Here is a 17,371-nt window from a genome sequence, read left to right on the forward strand (position 1 = left end):
GCACATGCACATGCAGTTCTAATTGTATGTTTATTTGAATTTAATTGTGCAGTTCACAATTCATTGGATTAGCCTATGAAACATGTGACTCTCGCATTATTTAATGAAAGTGAGGTGTAGTTACATCAAATGTACTGAAGAAGCCATGGAATTTATTGCAAAACCAGTTTACTTTGGAATTAAATAATCTTGATTACTCTGCAAAATGGACAGATTAAATATGTTTTTTTTTACTGAGTACTGGCTCTGGTAGACTATTTTCTGAGCACTAGTATTCTTTTTTGGGTGTGCTTCTACCTACCTACCTATCTATCTATCTATCTATCTAGATATGTTTGCTATTTGAAATTCCAGGTAGAAATAAATGTATGTACGTGTCGATATCTATGTATCTATCTATACACACAGACATTTATAAGGAATGAATATGTAAGTGCACTATGTACTCTATGCACAGACATACATATAGGTATAAATACCTTGTGTCATGTAAATAAACTATGTGTTAATGTATTTAGTGCTGTATGTCATGCAAACTGGAATTAGATCTGATGAGGCTCTCTTATGGGAAAAAGCGCTCATCTATCTACTATCTTTTATTTTTCAATACAGAAGCATTGATTTCTAAACAAATTATAAATGTTTTATTACTTTGAAGTCTCAGCTGAGATTGCTACAGTTCGTGGTTCTTTTTCTTAACTTAAGGAGTCTCAGGCAACAACTTTAATGCTGAAGAACTATTACTTTTCCCTGTGGTTTAATGTGTTTCCTTAAGGGTTGAAGACATCTTACCCCCTATGACTGGATAACTATTGCTCCTCATTACAGAGATACACTTATTTATTTATTTATTTAATAAAAGAAAAGGCTAGGTGTCTGACCGTAAAACACTTTAATGAAGCTTTCAAATACACAAGATTTCTAAAGAATTTTTGTGTATTCGAAAGCTTCATTAAAGTGTTTTATGGTCAGACTCCTAGCTTTTTCTTTCATTGGATTGACTTGCTTGTTGGGGTTCATTTGGCTGCCTGCTAGAGTTTTCGCTTTGGTTATTTGTTTACTTATTTATTTATTTATTTACGTATTTATTTATTTATTTATTTACATAGAGCGGGAGGGTGGTGAAAATATTTATATGTTTTTCTTTGAAATATATGTTGAAGACTGTGCACACACACATTTCATATATATTTATATATGCAACTAGATACAGACATATATGTAGTAGTATGTAGACACAGACTGAAGCATTTAGTTTACATGACAACTGCTCACATGTATGACACATATACCAGAAGCACACATAATATATATTCCTGGATAATTGAATCTGTAATATTTAGTAGACATGTTCTAAATGGTATGTAGACAATACTATTGTATACTATTGTATACTGCCTTTGTGAAATACATATGTCTGTTACTGTTCATATGTTTCTCATATACATATATTTTATATATATGTGATGCATGTCTCTGATACCTATATATTATTTGTAATCAACATGGGATTTTCTGACTCATGCCAGAAGCATAAGTGCATTTACATTCTACTTATGTAGCTACTATAGTATGTGTAGCACAACGGTGCTTTTAGTGTAGGATTGTGATTGATGAACAAGTTCAAATCTATGTGAGCACATTAGCAGCTTCTAGGCAGGCATCAGATGTGCCTGTATGTTGGAACATCAGCATGATTCAGTATGGTCACATGATGCCTAGAAAATATCTGTATGAATTCAGAGATACATAACATTGATGGTGTTGTGACATATAAATGTTAAAACATAAAATGCACTGGAAAGTGATTGCATATGACATCATTACTAGATTCATGTGCCTGGAGGCCTTTTCAATTTGGTATTACATATTGTTGACAAGAATAAATAAACATCCATTGAAGCTACACAGTTAACTGTATCATTTACTTAATTTTACTATTGCAAACCTCACATACACTCTGTATTAAACTTGTTTTTCTTTTTTTATATCTTCTAACAGGTGCTGAAGACATAGTTCATAACCATGCCATGTGTGTGGACAGGATGCATTATCTGCAGGAGTAATGCATATAGAGAGGCATAGGTTTTATGTTTGGGTCTTGATGGCAACACATAGAACTAAACCGAGTGTATAATACACTGCTTCCTGTGCCAAGGGTGCATGGTTTGAATCTTTCCACATTCATTTACCTTCTGTGTGACCTTGAGCAAGTCACTTAACCAGACAGTACTTTAGGAAAATTGGGAATTCTGGCTAGGCTCCTTAATGGCCTCTTGGACTGCAAGCCTTGTAATTAACAATAAACCCATTAAATCAGTGTTGTATACAAGAAGGATTCTTACCTTCCTCAAAGCATGCACATTATCTTGAGCAATACTCATATGCAAATGAATATGTCTCCCATCAAGCTACATTAATAGTGTTATCTATTCCCCAGTTTTATTGTATAAATCATAATAGCCATACAAAGCTATCACATAAATCCTTTATTGTAAGATAACATGTTAAACATGTTTGTTGTGTTGCTGATATGTACAATTCCATTTTGGTAACACAATTGAAATGATTGTCACTTGTCATGTAGGGGTACTTTGAAATTACAAAATTTGTATCAATTGTATTTATGTTGTATCCTAGCTTTGTTTGACTTAATGCTTGACATTATATTTAGTATTATAGCCTTATAGTATTGTGACTCTTTTTAGGCACTCAGATCTCCAGCTGGCCAATCTCTCTCTCTCTCTCTATATATATATATATATATATATATATATATATGTACATATGTATGTATATCCATATATACATACATAACAGAGATGCACTGGCAGTGTATTCCACAGTTTCTCACTCCTACTTGTACTGGTGTTGAGCAGGATGTTACCGTCTACTTATCTGAAAGTGGTGTACCTCATGTTTGTACATGCCAAGGAATCCAGACTTGTTTTTGATGGAGTATTTGTTACAAGTGTGGGATGATGGTTCATCAGAGTAGCATATTCAGTGATGGGGCTGGCATGTATTTGTCTACATAATATGCACTATTTATGTGTCTATATGTGTACTATTTTATTGACAGTATGTTTGTCAATGAAATGTGTATAACATGTTATAAAACTGTATGACATATGTTTTTACCCCACTTCTCTTGTTACTCGCACTTATATTATCATGCTATTCAGATATTGTGATGTCATTATTGTGTTCTATGTGCATTTTAACTTCTTGATAATGATATCACACCAATGAATTTTATTGCAGTAGCAATCCCTGGCATGCCAGCATGAAATACTGCATCCACAATGCAGCAGTATATACATTTGCATGTACATTTGTTTTACCAATCCTTCCATGCATAAGGCATGTGCTGTCATATTATCAGAGTATTGTTGCAGAATGCTAAGGTATTGACCCAAGGATCCTTTTTAAACCTGGTCATGCTTCCCAGTAAAATGTTATAGATTTTGGTTCCCAAGGGTTTTGTGGGGGTATATATACTTGGGCATGGATTGTCCAGCATTTACAAGTTTCCTGTCTGTAATAGAGACATAGGTGCCACATCAGGGGTATATCTAGTGTTCCCCATCCACTGATCCATGTTTCACTTAAGTGCAGGGATGAGCTCTGATTAACATGGATGGGAGAGCACCTGAGACTCATACCTGTCCCTCCAGCATGTCCTGTTTAAGTTGCAGAAAAGATTAGGTCCCTCAGTCAGGTGTTCCTGATAATATTTGTTTAACAGATGTGCAACATTTCCATTAGGGCTGGATCAGGAGATGCTTTGTAGGCCAACCATAGGTCACCTCTCAGCAGCCTGTAAGAGACTGAATATAAGGACACAGCTTTGAGGCGGTCCACATACAACTTGCTTTCCACACCACATATTTTTTATTTTTTTTTTGTGAGGAATCTCTAAGGACACTCCAGCTATTGCATATGCCTGCCAGATACATACCGAAGGGGGCATTGTACTCAATCTTATGAGAGCAGAGTATAACAGAATGATGACACGTTTGGATCTAGATGCCATTTTCCTGCTTTTAAGTTATGCAGCATAGAATGATTTCCTCACTACAGTAGATAAATGATGGTCAAATGCCAAATCACTGTCTGCATGTACAAAAATCCCTGACTACATAGTGTACTCTTAGGGATGTATTGTCAGTGTAGTAGTTTGCTGAGGTGGCCATCTTTCTGAAATATACTATGATGGACATTTTGGCATTTAGTTTTAGACCATGATTCTGGCACCAGTTATTAGTCTGTGTCAGGTCTTCTCAGTGGGTATTTGGTTCTTGGGGGATTCAGTGACTGCACCTAACTGGAAATCATCTGCAAACTTAGTCAGCTAGATGTCCTTGACATTAGCCCTGACCCCAGAGAAGTAGATGAAAGGCAAGAGTGGCCCTAGCACTCAGTCCTGAGACAGCCCAGTAGTAACTGGCCTTTTTGTAGATGAGGAATCCCCTGTGCTAACTTCTTGGGTCCTGTCTGTAAGCCAGCTGACTATCAAGTGAGTGATGTAGGGATTTATACCTAGTTTAGTAGTGTTTCTACAATCTCCCACTGGATACTGTGTCAAATTCTTTGGCCAGATCAATGTAGGTGGTATGCACCATTTTGCTTTATCCTTTGCTTTGATGCCTTCTCCAAGTTACCAGATTGAGTAGGCAAGACCTGTCCTTAACTAAACTGATTTGGGTCCAATGTTTATAGGTTACCTGTGTTGTAATTTAGGATATCCATGATTATTTTTTTCCATTACTTTACATATCAGGCTAGTCAGGCTTATGGACCTAATTCTCAAGGTCCATGGATGGCCTCCCCTTGTATAGTGGGATAACCAATGCACTCCTCCATTCATTTGGCGCAAAGCCTGAGTGGAGACTGTGGTTAAATAGTGTTTCTAGTGGTCCCAATAGTTCATGTTTCATGCCATTAAGAAAGCATCCTGGGATATTATTTGGACCCATTGAAGCAGTCTTCTTGGCCTGCAGCTGCCCTCTAGAGATAATTGGAGGCGTTATCAATGTGGATGTAGACAGTTCCTAAGGGGCATCTGATGGGGGGGGGTAAAACTGCAGCTAAATTTGTCGATCAGCAGGTTTGCTATATTTTCCATCTCCGTATAGGTGGCACCATTTATAATTAATTTGATACATTGCTGCGTATTGCCTTTGTGGTTGTGGACATAGCTGAAGAAAGCCTCTTGTTTGTCCTTAGCCTGGGAGACTAATTTTACCGCAAAGTTGGTACTGGTGGTCTTTTTTAATCCCCCTGAGTTGCTTGTTTAGGTTGCTGAGGGATCATCTTGCTGGGCATTGCACCTCCTAATTTTTATCATGAATTTCCTCCTTTTGCAATGCAACCTATTGATGTTGGAATTCCAACAGGGCAATTTGTTGTTTTTTTTCAGTTGACCCTGTGCTTAATCTGAGTAGGTGCAGCTGTTAATATGATTATACAGGGTTTCTGTGAACAATTCTCTATAGGTAGCTGAATGTCTTAGCTGCATTGCAGTCATGAAGGTAGCTACTCTTGATGACATTACACTGACAGTATCAACTGAAGATGTAGTCATGATATAAAACATTACACCTCTGAAGTGAATGTTTGGCAGTTAATAGAATCTAGACTTAGCTTACATCATAGACCATTGCTAACCTCTACTTAATAGTTTGTGTTTGCAATGACAGCAACTGTCTATTATTGTTTATATGAGCAGAAAAGGAGAAAGGCAGATTCATTATTTTCTACCTCAGTAGTATGTATCACATGTTCACTATAAGGATGCCTGTCAACCTTGTATTCTGTAGATGCTTCTGCAAGTCAACATGACACAACAATGCATATGCTGCTGCACAAGGTGTACATATGTGTATGTGTTATTTCCACAGAATCTAATACAACATACATATTATTAAGTCTCATGTTTCACATTACGTTAGCATTGTTGGTGCTCATTGACACATTTTTAATATTTCTAATGTCACATATTTATATATTATTCACATTAATTTTTCATTGCTTCATAGATGAATACCAGGCTAACTGCCCTGGAGTGCCATTTTAAGCTTAGCCAATAACCCAAGGCCAGGATCAAACCCTGCACATTGTGCCTATGAGGAGAACACTTTAACCATTGTGCCAAACTCACCCCCTATGTACCCTTCATGTATTGAGGTGAAATATTTGTAGCTCACTTCCAGTGTTGCACATCTTTTCATTTAGTATGACACTTTAGGGTGGTACTGTGGATAGTTTACAGTACTACCTGAGTGCATTTGACTGTGTGATATGCATACAATGTTGAGTACTGTTGAGATTTCCTTCATATTTGTCATTCCAGCAAATGTTCTCAGTGTGTATCCCCTTCATATAGAATGTTAATATTATGTTAATTTCATTACCAGACATACACACATCACTGTAGTATGTAATGTACACAGCCACAATGACCTGATAGGGTGTATGTATTACATCCATGTGGATGAATCACGAGGCAGCATTTATTCTGGAGGAACTGTGTCATGAATACAAAAAATGACACACCTCCTGTGTGTGCTGCTTATATATATAATTGAATACATAGCTAGTCTTCAGTCACATATTGGGTGATCATATGTCTTTCTCTACATTGATATATGTGTGTTGTGATATAGCATTTAGAGGACAGTAATTCATAGTGCATATTGTAAGCTATGGTAGTGTCTTGTCATGTATTCCTCATGACCATACCTCATAACCTCTAAGCACAAGAAATCTGGGCAAAGCCCAAAATAATGGGGGGGAGACAAATGCCCAAAAATAGGGACACTGTTTAAATATTGCCTTTATAACTTAGAAAGTTGATAGAATAAAAAGTTTTGCATTAATATGCATTTTCTAAATGGTATGAAGTCTGAATGTCAATTGTCTGTTATTATTTAATGACATCAGTCATCAATGATTTACCATAAGACACAAGTTTTATGAGGAACAGATCAAAAATATGAGGCAAACATCTGGACAGTTGAGAGGTATGCCATATCACATACTATTGCTAAACAACTGTATGCAATGAATATACTTATCACTAACTGTCACTAATACCTAGGATGTGATGGTTAGGCACATTGCTTTATCACATATGTGTTCACATCTTGTGTTTCTGTGTAAGATACCTGTAATGGAAATGCAAGGTTGATAGCAGTGGGGTACACTTCATTATACTGCATATTGATATAGCAATCTTATTATATGTAACAGATTTTTGCAGTGCTTTTATTAAATACATGTTACAGAGTCCAGAAGATGATGCAGCCTCCTCCATCCAAGGACAACATCAGAGAAGACATGTATGACTATTGCTGGAGGAATCCCAGTCCAAGGAAGAGGGAGCTGCTGATGAAAAGAGGCCAGAACCATTATGCATTGCTGTTCCAACAGCACAATTAAGATGGCTTCCACCACCTGCAGCTGACAATATGAGGGACTAGCTACTGGATGTTATAAGGGATAATTTCTGTACCCAGATGCAGTACATGATGGAGAATTTTTTTCCAGGACATGGCACAGGCCATGTGTGACTCTATCCAGGAGATCACATGGGAGCTCATCCTTAAGATCCAACCCAACCGGGGGGGGGGTGTGCACGTCTGGAGAGTCTTTGTGTTCTTTTCATGTTAATGTAGCCAGCATGTGTTTGCAATAGTTGGTGGGTATTATTTTCATGACCAATGATTCTGCTCATTAATCCATAAGGCAGTCATTCTTTCCCTGTTATGCCACAGGCTGCTCTCCCATGTTATCCATTGACATGTCATCATTTGCTGTATATGTTAGATGTCTGTTACTGCCTGTGACATGGCAAACATTCTTCTGTTCTTCCACAGTATAGCTCATGTTTACCAATAACAGTTGTCTGCAGGCACATACATTGCCCTTTGCAGTTATAACATATGACCCATTCTTTTGTAGACACATAAGCTTCATTCCTCTCCACTGGAACAGTACCAGACATTAGTGGTTCTTTCAAGAGTATAGTAATACCACAATTGTATGCATAGTGTTATTATGTGCATTTGTGTCCCCTATGTTTATAGGTGACCACATCCAAGTACTGTCTCTTTTGACTCCTGCCTGTGTTCACATTCCTGACATATTGACAATGTGTGTGCAGCTATGAATTTACACTGGTGTTAGATTATGGCATGTGCATCCCTTTGCTTAAAGTGTTCTTCATGCTCCATACACACATTTGCCTTTTATGAAGTACTGTGATTTCTGCATATGCACCTGGGTTAACGGCAGTGTTTCACTTGGACCTTGTACTTTTCCTGTCTGTATTGAGTCTCTTCTGAGACTGTCATGCACATCATGGGGTAAGAGCACTAATGTGGTAGTATATGTACCACAGAAACACATGCATGCTGTATATTTAACTGTCTTGCCACTGTATGTATGCCTGTCTGTCTTATATGTTTAGTATCACAAATGTGTCTGTGGTATTCTTCTCCATAACTTGCACTACGCACATTTCCAGGTGTTCATTCACATTGATATGTGCCATGTTATAGGTGCATTTCAGTTTTAGATGTATGTCTATAGCTCCAGTGACCACTGTTTGGTTGTAGTACTACAAAATGTGTCTTCACTATCATGCACATCTGCTGTGTGTGTAAAATATAATACTGGCACACTTCCAGATATTTGTGTACGTAGGCGTGGATTACACTGTAAATATCTGTTGAATGCAAGTCTCATCTTTTGACATCTATCACCACACAGCAGTGTCACTTTGCTGCATTAGACATTCACATGGAACAAAAATTTATTTCATATCCTTCAATGTCCATGTTCTGCTATGTGTACTATACATATGTGCTCATCCTCACTATGATGGGACATATTGTTCAGCACATGCATTCTTACATTTTCCTTCCTACATATAACTTGTAGTTACATATGCAGCTGACAGACATTTACCATTTTCTGCAGTGATGTCACTGTTAAGCTGATTGTCTTCTGAGCTTTGACCGTGTGCTGTGTTAGTGGACACATGCATGTGTGATACTTTGCTGCAGACATAACTATACTCCTTTTTCCCTGTAAGCATGCTTCACAATGGTAGATGTGTATTTTATGAGAGGACAGTGTATGACCATCCATTCATATAATACACATCTGCCGTTGTGAAACATGCTTACAGGCAGGTGCCAGATGTTTATTATATGTAAGGATGGTGTATGACCAATGTAATTACCAAATATTGCCTGCAATATACATGTGTGCATAGCATATATCTATTCTGGTCTGATGTGTCTGCACATCTTTGTGGCAGTACCACAACTGGCTTGTAGAATTACTGTACAGTAAGGGTAGTTTGCATGTCCATATATAGCTGACACTTGTCTGAAACACACAACATATCACACATCATAATGATTACTGAGGTGTAAATTCTAGATGTGTGTTTTCTGCACAGGGTGGTCCTAGATACAAAGATTCAAAGACTGTTACTAGACTAACAATCCAGGGGCCTTTCTCCTTTCTAAGCCTAGACAAGTTTTCCACAAAGAATAATGATGTCCTGTATCCAAATAGGACATTATCTCCCTCTGTCCATAGGGGACATAGGTGCCAGGCCTGGTGTAAATTTCCTATTCTCCATCCACTGGCTGGGTTGCACTTAAATTCAGTAACAGATGAACTCAGTTTCACATGGATGGGAAGCCTGTTCCATAGCAGGAACAGTTTCTGGGACACATATATTTTTCTCCAGCATATTCTGTTTAATTCACAGACAAAACACAGGTCCTTAGACCTTGTATTTCTGGTACTGTTTGACTTACAAATATGCAGGATGTTCATAAGTATGTGGTTTGAGGATGCATTGTAAGCCGGGTATAAATCATCCCTCAGCAATCTATAGCAGACTGAGTAGAGGGAAAGAGCATTAAGGTGTTCTGTGTAAGGCAGGTTTGTTAGGCCTTGAATTTTTTTTGTAAGGAACCTCTGAGGTTATTCTAGTTGCTGATATTCCTAGTCAGGTACATACCAAAGGAAGCATTGCACTGTAACATTACTCTGATAAGGGCAGAGTACAGTGGGATAATGGCCACTTTGGATCTAGATATCAAGCCCTTACTTCTAAGTTGTGCAACATAAAAGGATTTCCTCACCACTGTGGCCACATGGTAGTTGAAGGTAAGGCTACTGTCTGCGTGCATACCATGATCGCTGACCACTGCATCTACCCTTAAGAGTGTATTATCAACATAATAAATAGCTGGGATGGCTGACTTCCCAAAGGGTACAATTATGCATTTCTTAGCACTGAGTTTACACCCATGACTTTGGTACCACTTGTTAGACAGAGATATACCTTCTTGAAGAATGTTAGTATCTACAGGGAAGTTGATGATAACCCCCCAGCTTACAATCATCTGCAAACTTTGTCAGCCATAAACCTTCAGTGCTTGCTTCCACTTCAGAGAAATAGATACCAAAAAGGAGCTGGCATATTACCAAGTCTTGGAGACCTCCTCCATGACTGGTCTCTTGGTGAAGGTGGCCTCACATATTTTGACTAGTAAGAAACAAAACAAAGCTCTGACCGTCTAATGTAAAAATACTTTAATGACCAAGAACAAAGCTTTCAAGTCTCCAAGACTCTTCTTCAGTGTTGTTATTTAAAGTAATTATCATCACAATTTTTCTAAAAGGCCAGCATATGAAACAGAGAAACAACAGTCACACGATATTCAAAAATTATCAATCACATGATATTTAAAAATTACATACAAAATTAATACTAAAAGCAAATATTAATACATTTGTAAGAACATCTACAAAATAAGTAACATCTATAAAATGAATAACTAAACAGTACATAAACAGGTAACCTGCCCAAACTACTTAACATAGCTCTGCTTTTCTTTCAACAGTGCTTTAACACTATTCATAGTGTTAAGCCCTGGTGGTTGGTCAGCGCTAAAATAATTAATCAATTTATATTCTGCAATTTCTGGTTTATTAATCAAGTTCCCCCTTACTTGAAAATACTTTTTGTAATACCCTAAACTTAAATGTATGATTGCTACCTTGTAGCTGCATATGTTTAAACAGTGCATTTGTCTCTATTCCTCTATGAATGTCAGATAAATGTGATGTTATTCTATCTTTTAATTTTTGGTTGGTCTTCACTATATAAAAGCAGTTACATTTCTTACAATCAGCAAGGTAAACAACATTTCCTGTCGTACAGGTAGCAAAAACAGTAAAAATGAACATCTGAACATTTCCCTACTTAGTGACCCTGAGCAAGTCACTTAACCAGATGGCGCTCCCAGGCTGCACCCGAAAAGGGAATGTATATCCAGTGGGCCTGCCTGGCTAACAAATGGGTATTATTATTATTATTAGTATTATTATTATTATTATTATTAACTTAAAATTGCTGGAGTCCATCTCTTATGGCCACAATCTCACTTGTCCTCATTTCAAAATTAACTAAAGCTAATCAATGGACAAGAAGGTATGCTTTCATCATTTTGATGGTGCTGAGAATGCTATCTGGGAGAACTTATCTATTACTTACAAGGGATCTAAACTGAGTGGGCACAATAACTTCTGTAATGTCCTTGCAAATGAAAGAAAATAAAACATTATTTTGTAATAAACTCAAACAACTAAAGAAATGAAAGTATTGTTAATTTACTCTGTTAAAGTAAAGATGTTTTGCATGCAGCAATCAGGAAGTAATTGCATAACTACAAAAATATGATCATAACTCTGCTGAAGCCAAGGACTGGAAGAAGCCTTCTTTCAAATGCTTTAGACAGAAGGATAACTGGAAACTATACTGTCGGGCAGAAAAAGGTAGAAGAAATTATATAAATAATGATCAAGTATGAAAACATTGCCAGTTTTTTAATTATCTTGGCAGCTAACCAGATATGGGGAATACTAGCTGTGCTATAGATGAAAGAAAGCAACTTACCCTCTTGATTTCCACAGTTTAAAGGCTGGCATTAATGGCAAGTTTATATCTGTGAAAAAAAATTGGAATATTTACTTTCTGCCTACTCTTTGTGTGAATCAACTTTGAAATTGTCCTTGATAGCTCAGAATGGCCTTGTCTTTGCCTTACATTTTTGGTGTGTAATTAGCCTTCTAGTTGTTTCCCCAACTTACAATCTTGCTTTACAGGACTAGTGTGCTGTAACATGTGTAACTGTTGTTGGAAGTAGTATTTTACATCCAAAATATAAGTTATGCAAATATTTAATGTGCATATACACACACATAACACACACATTCAGAAGCACAGACTCACACAAATATACATAGAAATGCACTCACACTCACACACATGCACACGCACACAACAGTTACAGCCAGTTTGAATGAATGCAGCCGAGATAGATCACTAAATGAAAAAAAATCAAGTCACTGCAAGTGTCATGCCCCCATACTTTGCTGTATTGGAATTTGTCAGATAGTGCTGTACAGTCCTACAAAACAGATGATTTGCTGAGGATTAAGGTTAGCCAATAATGCCAGCCATTACAGTGTCATACTTCCAATTGACAAGGAAATACTTTGATCTGCTGAGGATTAAGGTCAGTCTATAATACCAAAAATTAAGAGTTCCATGCTTCCTAATGTCAGGAAGTGCCACTGAGGTACTGTCTGTTACAGTCTGAAGATATTGTTGTCTCTCTGTCTATCTCTTTCATTCTCACTATCTCACAAATGCACAAACATGTACAAATAGATATATACAAACACATATGTGTGTTTCTTTTTTTTTTATTTATACACTTTTAAAATGTTACACTTGTTAAACAACAAAGCTCTGTTACTGAGTCAAAAACATGGTGGATATTTGTTTTTTTTTTAATGTCTAAGCTTAACACAGCTTAGTATGTTGTTTTGAAGTGGTAGACTAGTATTTCAGTGAGCACTACCTGTACAATAACACTAGAGATTGTTTGTTTTCAAGTATGAATGGTGATGTACAGGTAACCCATTTTCTAAGTTAGAATATTTTCTTTCTGGCTGCTGATTCTTTTTTATGTGAGACAAAGGTGAAACTGTCAATACGTTTACAGAATGTTCTTCATTTTGGCCCCATAGTTTTGTCTGTCCCTCATAAAACTTGTGGTTTTATGGCAAAACAATGAGGACTGAATGCACTAAATAATAAACATTTCATCAGTTCATAGGTAAGTACTAGGCTAGCTGCACTTGTGGGCTATTTTAAGCCTAGCCAATTTACCTTTCTGTACTTGAATAAATCTATCTCATTTGGTTAGAGATTGGCCTTACCCATGCCATGGTTGATAATTATATATTACCCCTAATAACAGGAATCATACCATAGATAATTGGAGGGAAACCATGCAAGGTATAAAGCATGTAGGAGCTGCATCTGTACATTAATAGTACAGGGAGTAGTCTAGGGGTAAATTCTCTGTCTCCCTTCCATAGATCCAAGTTGCATTTGAATATGGACATGGATGAACTTTGTTTTATTTGGATGTGGAGTCTGTTCCAGAGCAGCAGTATCCTCGGTGAGATATACATGCCCCTCCAAAATATTCTGTTGATGTTACAGAAGAGACTTAGACTGGGTATTTCTGATTCTGTTTGGCTTGCTGATGTGTGGTAAATCCATCAGTATTGGGTTGGAAGATGCCTTGCATGCTCGACACAGGTCACCTCTTAGCAGTCTGTAATGCTCAACACAGGTCACCTCTTAGCATTCTGTAGGATACTGAGTATAGTGGCCCATGTAGGACATGTTGATTAAGCCTTGTATCCTTTTATTAAATTACATGCCAAAGAGGGCATTATATTCAGTGATTGGCCCAATGAGACTGAGTAATGAGGAACAATGACATCTGTAAAGATTTGAGTTTTATACTTTCTGTTCTTCAGAAAAAGCATGCAGTGTACACTTTTTTATTTTATTTATTTTTACTTTACATTTGTTAACCGGGAAAGTTCAACTTGAAACAAGCTCATTTTCAGCAGGGGCCCAAAGAAATACTCTAGATGCATGTCTTTGTAATGTGGGAGGAAACCAAATCACCCAGAAAAAACCCACATGAATGCAGGGAGGACATGAAAACTCCACACAGAAGGCACCCCAGCTGAGAAATGAACCAGAGGACCTCTTCCTGTGAGGCAACAATGTTACTGCTGCACCACTGTGCCATAATTTTCTTAACAGCAATATTTAAAACCTGTCTGTGACTTTGTGCTTTCATACTGAATTATCTTTTGGCTTTGTAATCAATTCTTGTGCTAAGAGATTGAGAGGTATTATTTTTTTATCAAGGTCAGATGAGATGAGATGCACACAACAAAGTGGCTATAACTGATGGGTGGGGGGCTGTTTGTGGATGAAGGTAACATGCTCCCTGGGATTCAATAAACCTCCGTGCAAGAATAAGTCTATTCTTCCATGGAGTGGATCGTGCCCATGCAGCACGCCTTGCATATTCATGAAGGCGCACTGCTGAATAACCTGCATGGACACTATCTGTGAACGAGTGCAGGGGGTGTGTCCGAGAAGTGCTCATACATAAACACACACCCTCTACTCAGGAAGTGCCGTACGGCACTTTGAAAATAAAAACAGTGTCCAAACACACACTGTTGCATGCCTCTCAGTACAGATTTTTGAAGAATGCAGATGTTTGCCTCATATGTTAGGTGTGTTCCTCCTGAAATCTATACTTGTCTGACAAAGAGCTGAGGATGGAAGTCATTAAATAATGTCAAACATTTGAGTCTAAGACTCCACATCCTTCAAAAAAATACATGCTAATGGAAAACCTATTATTCTATCAACTGTCTCTCTAAGTTTGTAAGAGTAATATTTAAGTTCTGTCCCTCTTTGTCCCCCCCATCATGTTAGGCTTTATCCAGATTTTATGCTCTAAGAGGTTGACAGGTATGACTGTTAGCTGTGTGCATATCCCTAAACTAAGACAAATAAAACAAATATTTATCTGTTTTCTCCCATCCCCACTAAGGTTTAAGTGTAGCTGAGCAGGTGTGTGCATTGCGCAGCTGTGTTCAACATAGCTTAAACATCTGAAGTAGCTAAATAGAAATATACAGCTGAAATACCCAAAGTGAGACAGTGTAGTGGTTACAGCTTTCACTTAGCATGCAGTCATTCATGGTTTGAGCCCCAATGCAGTCAATTCATTTTTATATGTGAAAGCAGCACTAAAATATCTTTTTTTTATAAATAGGTAGTAAATAATATATATTTGTTAACCAGGGTAGTGTAGCAGGTCCAAATGTGAAGTGTTAGTGTAGTACAGATGTGAAACCCCCGTATAAATACATGTCCCATACAGTATAGCCACACAAGAATATAGTGTAATGAAAGCACATAGGGGAATGTTATGGAAGATAAACATACATATCATAAGATGTCATTAATAAGGAATCAACCCCACAATCCTGACAGTCCACAAAATGAAAGCTGAACAACGCTAAATTTTGCTCAGCTATGCTGAGCCGGTGTAAGCATTGCGTAAATTTAAATGCTTAGCAATAATTAGCATAGCTAAGCGGATTTGCACACTGGTAAGCAGTGCTTAGCATCTACCCCTCTAAGCAATGCTTATCTTAGCTAAGTGGGCTTGCGTGTTGCTTAGCTTAGCTCAGCATATTCAAAATCTGCCAATCAATGGCAAAGGGCAGGAATCCAGCCCTACTTAAACCCCACAGGTGGGAATACAACCATAACCAGTTGTAGCTGATCACTGCAGGCACTATGGCCGGCGTTGGTGAGAGTATGTACTTTCGGGTGTGGCGTTGGGGCATCCAGGAGTCCAGGGTCATGGTTAGACTCCTCTTAAAAGACCATGAAGAGAGACTGCTGCAGGACCAGTACCAGGGCTCTCAATACAAAGCAGAGGCTTGGGACTATCCTGTACATGACCTCACCAGTGCTACTGGTATCCCTCGGACTGGTGAGCACCATTACACTAACCTGAAGCATAGGAAGAGGGATCTCTTGGACCAATGGATCCAAGAAGCATGGGCACGAAATGTCCCAGAAGTGTGTAAGTATCAGTATCAATTAGTGTTCTGCAAAGTCCAGCCTGAGTATGTAATCAACAGGTATGCATAAATATTTATTTGTCTCCTGTACAGCTGCAGATGAGAGGGCGGTGAATATTGACACACATGCCAGCAGGCTGCTAAGGCTGTGCTGGGAGACTGATGAGTAAAGATCTAGCTTGCAGTATTCAAGGTAAATAAATAGAAAGTAGTAGACTGTCAACAACTAGTAGGTAAACTGTGTATTGTGCGCAAGGAATAAAGGACTGTTATCAGGTGAATAAAGGTATCTGTAACACTGAATAAAATTAAAAACCCCAGACTGTTATGTTTATTTTGTCATGTTGTGGTAGGAATATAAATGTGTACCAGTTTTGCATAGTTATGTGTTTCTTGTAGAAAATAACTGTTTTATGCAACTATTACTGAAAACTTAACACATATTTGTTGTCTGAAAATGGCAGTACAGTTGTCGTTACCTAGGGTGTTTGTCTAACTAAAGGTCAGATTGTACAAGCCAAGATAGTACTAGGGAGAAAAAAAGTCAAGCATGAGTCAGCAGTTTTTCAATGGCTCACTGTGATGAAACACAGCTGTAATGTACCTTTTTGCACAAACAGGCATGGTTCGAATCTTGGAAGAGATAGTACGCTGAATGCATATTGTCACACAAGAATATGTAAATATTTGTATAAACAGTCAGGTAGTATGAACATAAATTACTTCCACAGGTCTGCGAGGTAATGAAATATTTGTAATAGCTGTAAGAAGGCTTTACCAACACACTCTGTGTTCAACATATCCTGTGTCCAACCCCAAGGCTACAAATGACAGCAAGATAAGTACATACACCAAGCACTTTGTTCCAATATATGTCCCTCAAGTGTCATACTGTCATGGTAATGGTCACTGCTGCTAATAACAAGGGAGACAGAAACCCTGGTGGAATATGTCAATACCACACTCCCCAAGCACGAGTGCTGGGCACCCCTGTCAGTGTCACATATGTAACTGTGAAGATGTGAATATGTGCAGAAACAGTCAGATAGTATTAACAGATATTTCTTCAACATGTCTGCCAGGTAAGGAAATATTTGTAGTAGCTGCAAGAAGGCTGGCAAACACACTCTGTGTTCAACATATCCACTGTCCAACCCCAAGGCTGCAAATGACAGCAAGATAAGTACTTACACCAAGTACTTTGTTCCCATACATGTCCCTCAAGTGTCACGCTGTCATGGCTAATGGTCACTGCTGCTAATAACCAGGGAGACAGATAGAAACCCCAGTG

Source organism: Protopterus annectens, chromosome 12.part0 (genome assembly GCF_019279795.1).
Source record: "Protopterus annectens isolate FY-2018-M chromosome 12.part0, PAN1.0, whole genome shotgun sequence".
NCBI classification, from domain to species: Eukaryota; Metazoa; Chordata; order Ceratodontiformes; family Protopteridae; genus Protopterus; species Protopterus annectens.